Here is a 5,433-nt window from a genome sequence, read left to right as displayed (position 1 = left end):
AGCCTCCATATTAACACTATGGACAGGTTTCTCAGATTAAGAGCCTTCATATTAACACTATGGACAGGTTTCTCAGATTAAGAGCCTTCATATTAACACTATGGACAGGTTTCTCAGATTAAGAGCCTTCATATTAACACTATGGACAGGTTTCTCAGATTAAGAGCCTTCATATTAACACTATGGACAGGTTTCTCAGATTAAGAGCCTTCATATTAACACTATGGACAGGTTTCTCAGATTAAGAGCCTCCATATTAACACTATGGACAGGTTTCTCAGACAGATTAAGAGCCTTCATATTAACACTATGGACATGTTTCTCAGATTAAGAGCCTTCATATTAACACTATGGACAGGTTTCTCAGATTAAGAGCCTTCATATTAACACTATGGACAGGTTTCTCAGATTAAGAGCCTTCATATTAACACTATGGACATGTTTCTCAGATTAAGAGCCTTCATATTAACACTATGGACATGTTTCTCAGATTAAGAGCCTTCATATTAACACTATGGACAGGTTTCTCAGATTAAGAGCCTTCATATTAACACTATGGACAGGTTTCTCAGATTAAGAGCCTTTATATTAACACTATGGACAGGTTTCTCAGACAGATTAAGCCTAGTCCTGAACTAAAAATAACTTTCAATAGAAATATACTGTTATGAATCCAAACAGAAACCAGGCTTATATTCTTCCACGTTGTCCCGGAAAGTCTGGCTCGGAGTTAATTCATTTTTAAAAGAGACAAATGTGTAAAAAATGTATTGAAATGTACAGCCTGTCTAATTTAGAAAATGTGCAACATCATTTTACAGACAATCAAAACAGTTTGGCATGTATTATCTACACAGATCGTATGTGTGTAAAAACAACAATTTCTGACTATAATAATGTCAAATCTATAAGATATATAATCAATCATTAGGGAAGCAGCTACACGGGGCACAGGGTGCCGTTAGGGAAGCAGCTACATGGGGTATAGGGTGTCATTAGGGAAGCAGCTACACGGGGTATAGGGTGTCATTAAGGAAGCAGCTACACGGGGTATAGGGTGTCATTAGGGAAGCAGCTACACGGGGTATAGGGCGTCATTAGGGAAGCAGCTACACGGGGTATAGGGCGTCATTAGGGAAGCAGCTACACGGGGCACCGGGTGCCGTTAGGGAAGCAGCTACACGGGGTATAGGGCGTCATTAGGGAAGCAGCTACACGGGGTATAGGGCGTCGTTAGGGAAGCAGCTACACAGGGTGTCATTAGGGAAGCAGCTACACGGGGTATAGGGCGTCGTTAGGGAAGCAGCTACACGGGGTATAGGGCGTAGTTAGGGAAGCAGCTACACGGGGTATAGGGCATCATTAGGGAAGCAGCTACACGGGGTATAGGGCGTCGTTAGGGAAGCAGCTACACGGGGTATAGGGCGTCGTTAGGGAAGCAGCTACACAGGGCGTCGTTAGGGAAGCAGCTACACGGGGTATAGGGCGTCGTTAGGGAAGCAGCTACACGGGGTATAGGGCGTCGTTAGGGAAGCAGCTACACGGGGTATAGGGCGTCGTTAGTCGAAGCAGCTACACGGGGTATAGGGTGTCGTTAGGGAAGCAGCTACACGGGGCGTCATTAGGGAAGCAGCTATACGGGGTATAGGGCGTCATTAGGGAAGCAGCTACACGGGGTACAGGGTGCCGTTAGGGAAGCAGCTACACGGGGTATAGGGCGTCGTTAGGGAAGCAGCTACACGGGGTATAGGGTGCCGTTAGGGAAGCAGACATTTGATGTAGAAATCATAACTGAACGACAGTTGGGGAGTTTAAGGTTAAACTCTTGGATATTTATCTACAAACATGAATTGTTTTCAGTTGTTCTACTACTCGATTCATAATCAATTTAATTGATTAATCTTAGGAGCTGTTCGTTTCAGGATTAGTAATACTGTGTTTCGCTCTCTGCTTCCATACAAAAATAAACATTTATCTTTGTATCAAATTAGATGACTATTTGTCTTTACTATTAAAACACTAAGTCAGTTCTGCATTCACATGGATCCTATTCAGGGCCCATAGGGCTCTGGTCTAAAGTAGTGCACTATATAGGGCTCTGGTCTAAAGTAGTGCACTATATAGGGCTCTGGTCTAAAGTAGTGCACTATATAGGGCTCTGGTCTAAAGTAGTGCACTATATAGGGCTCTGGTCTAAAGTAGTGCACTATATAGGGCTCTGGTCTAAAGTAGTGCACTATATAGGGAATAGGGTTCCAGAGGGCTCTGGTCTAAAGTAGTGCACTATATAGGGAATAGGGTTCTATAGGGCCCTGGTCTAAAGTAGTGCACTATATAGGGAATAGGGTTCTATAGGGCTCTGGTCTAAAGTAGTGCACTATATAGGGAATAGGGTTCTATAGGGCCCTGGTCTAAAGTAGTGCACTATATAGGGAATAGGGTTCTATAGGGCTCTGGTCTAAAGTAGTGCACTATATAGGGAATAGGGTTCTATAGGGCTCTGGTCTAAAGTAGTGCACTATATAGGGAATAGGGTTCCATAGGGCTCTGGTCTAAAGTAGTGCACTATATAGGGAATAGGGTTCTATAGGGCTCTGGTCTATAGTAGTGCACTATATAGGGAATAGGGTTCTATAGGGCTCTGGTCTAAAGTAGTGCACTATATAGGGAATAGGGTTCTATAGGGCTCTGGTCTATAGTAGTGCACTATATAGGGAATAGGGTTCCAGAGGGCTCTGGTCTAAAGTAGTGCACTATATAGGGAATAGGGTTCCAGAGGGCTCTGGTCTAAAGTAGTGCACTATATAGGGAATAGGGTTCCAGAGGGCTCTGGTCTAAAGTAGTGCACTATATAGGGAATAGGGTTCTATAGGGCTCTGGTCTAAAGTAGTGCACTATATAGGGAATAGGGCTCTGGTCTAAAGTAGTGCACTATATAGGGAATAGGGTTCTATAGGGCTCTGGTCTAAAGTAGTGCACTATATAGGGAATAGGGTTCCATAGAGCTCTGGTCTAAAGTAGTGCACTATATAGGGAATAGGGCTCCGTTTGGGATGTATCCACTGAGATTACAGACATGTTATTTTGCCGCCAGTCCCTCCCACCAAAAACAACGTTGAAGAAAGGTTCTGAAAAAAAGAATCTAGGTTCTAGAAGGTTTCCAGAATGTTACTGTAACATTGATTGTCAACAAGGTGGCGGGGCTAACTCTAGAAACCGCCAGGGGTACGTTCAGCAGGACGCAACGTTTTGTTACGTTCAGACAAAAATATAAAACACAACTTTAAAAGATTTTGCTTAGTTACAGTTCACAGAAGGAAATCAGTCAATTTAAATAAATTCATTAGGCCCTAATCTATGGATTTCACATGACTGGGCATGGGCGTAGCCATGGATGGGCCTGGGAGGGCATAGGCCCACCCACTTGGGAGCCAGTCAGAATGATCAGCATGAGTTTTCCCCCACAAAGGGGCTTTATTACAGACAGAAATACTTGTCAGTTTCATCAGCTGTCCAGGGTGGCTGGTCTCAGATGATCTCGCAGGCGAAGAAACTGGTTGTGAGACCTGTTAGACATACCGACAAATTCCCCAAAACAACGTTGGAGGCGGCTTATGGTAGAGAAATTAACATTACATTTTTTGGCAACAGATTTGCACGCTCCCTCAAATCTTGAGGGAACTGCACATTTTTAGAATGGCCATTGATTGTCCCCAGCACAAGGTGCACCTGTGTAATGATCATTCAGTTTAATCAGCTTCTTGATATGCCACACCTATCAGGTAGATGGATTATCTTGTCAAAGGAGACATGCTCACTAAACAGGGATGTAAACAAATTTGTGCACAACATTTTGAGAGAAATAAGCTTTTTGTGAATATTTTATTTCAGCTCATGAAACATGGGACCAACACTTTACATGTTGCAATTATATTTTTGTTCAATATAAAACATACATGCCTCTCTGACATGTAAAATACTGAAATCACAGCGGCTCTATTCATTGCATTTCTATCTGGAACGTTCCAAAACGTTTTTCCTACTGAACATGGCCCTGGTTGTAAAAATGGCAGTTATTGGCAACACCATGGCAACAACACAACCACAACCAACTCTGATTGGCCAGTCAAAGACACAACCAACTCTGATTGGCCAGTTAAGCCAGACAGAGGTACTGTAGTAAAAAAGCAGGAAATAAAACAATACAATACGGTGAGATCATGGTACAGACCTAGACAGACTGACAGACAGGTACACGACCATAGAATAGACACAGGCAGGGAATACGGGCGTTGTACTTTAAAATACTGCAGTATTGTAGTAGTAACGCCACCTAGTTGTGTGTTCGTATCCATGGTTACCGTAGGGAGACACAGCCTCATTGCAGATATAGTAGAGATAAATCTCAGAGCTGTTCACGGACTACATCTCCCAGAAGTCTTATCTGCACCGGTTGTTGTCGTGTTTCAGAAGGATTGAGTGAACCTAGTGTCATGTAAGCTACAATAGTACTGTGTGTCTCTGTGTGCTGGTGGACAGGATCCCGTTTCACAGCTGTGGTTTATAAGATCCCAAGGTTCCCGTTGTTTCCATATTGGTCAGCGCGTGATCAGAACTGTTACTGTGAAACGCTTTCCTCCAGATCCATACCTGGGCTCCAAGGAACAGCTCCACGACACCCAGACCCCCCCCCCCCCCCACCCCCCCCCCCCCCCCCCCCCCCCCCCCCAGGTAACCAACCCAACCAAGTCAATACCTCAGAAAGGTGTACAGTCATACCTTTAACTCCATACTGTAGTTACAGCTCCATAATCCAGACAGGACAAGGGACCATACACCATCGTCTATTCTCCATGTAGGTACGAGGTGAGCCACTACATGGAATCCCATCCCAGAACAGTTTATCCAGGTAGATCCATCCTAGGTAGCCATAGACCGTTAGGTCCATCCCAGGTAGCCATAGACCGGTAGGTCCATCCCAGGTAGCCATAGACCGGTAGGTCCATCCCAGGTAGCCATAGACCGGTAGGTCCATCCCAGGTAGCCATAGACCGGTAGGTCCATCCAGGTAGCCATAGACCGGTAGGGTCCATCCCAGTAGCCATAGACCGGTAGGTCCATCCCAGGTAGCCATAGACCGGTAGGTCCATCCCAGGTAGCCATAGACCGGTAGGTCCATCCCAGGTAGCCATAGACCGGTAGGTCCATCCCAGGTAGCCATAGACCGGTAGGTCCATCCCAGGTAGCCATAGACCGGTAGGTCCATCCCAGGTAGCCATAGACCGGTAGGTCCATACATGCAGCCAAGTAGTCCAAGTAAAATCTTAGCCTGCGGGTATGTCTCCGTCCTCTGTCCCAGGTTAGATTTGTCCCAGGTCCAGGCTAAACCAGACTTACCCCGGTGCAGTCATGTTTCTGGCCCCAGTGTGGCCC

Source organism: Salvelinus fontinalis, unplaced genomic scaffold (assembly GCF_029448725.1).
Source record: "Salvelinus fontinalis isolate EN_2023a unplaced genomic scaffold, ASM2944872v1 scaffold_0751, whole genome shotgun sequence".
NCBI lineage: Eukaryota > Metazoa > Chordata > Actinopteri > Salmoniformes > Salmonidae > Salvelinus > Salvelinus fontinalis.
The sequence above is the reverse complement of the archived record's forward strand: the minus strand, read 5'-3'. Positions refer to the sequence as shown.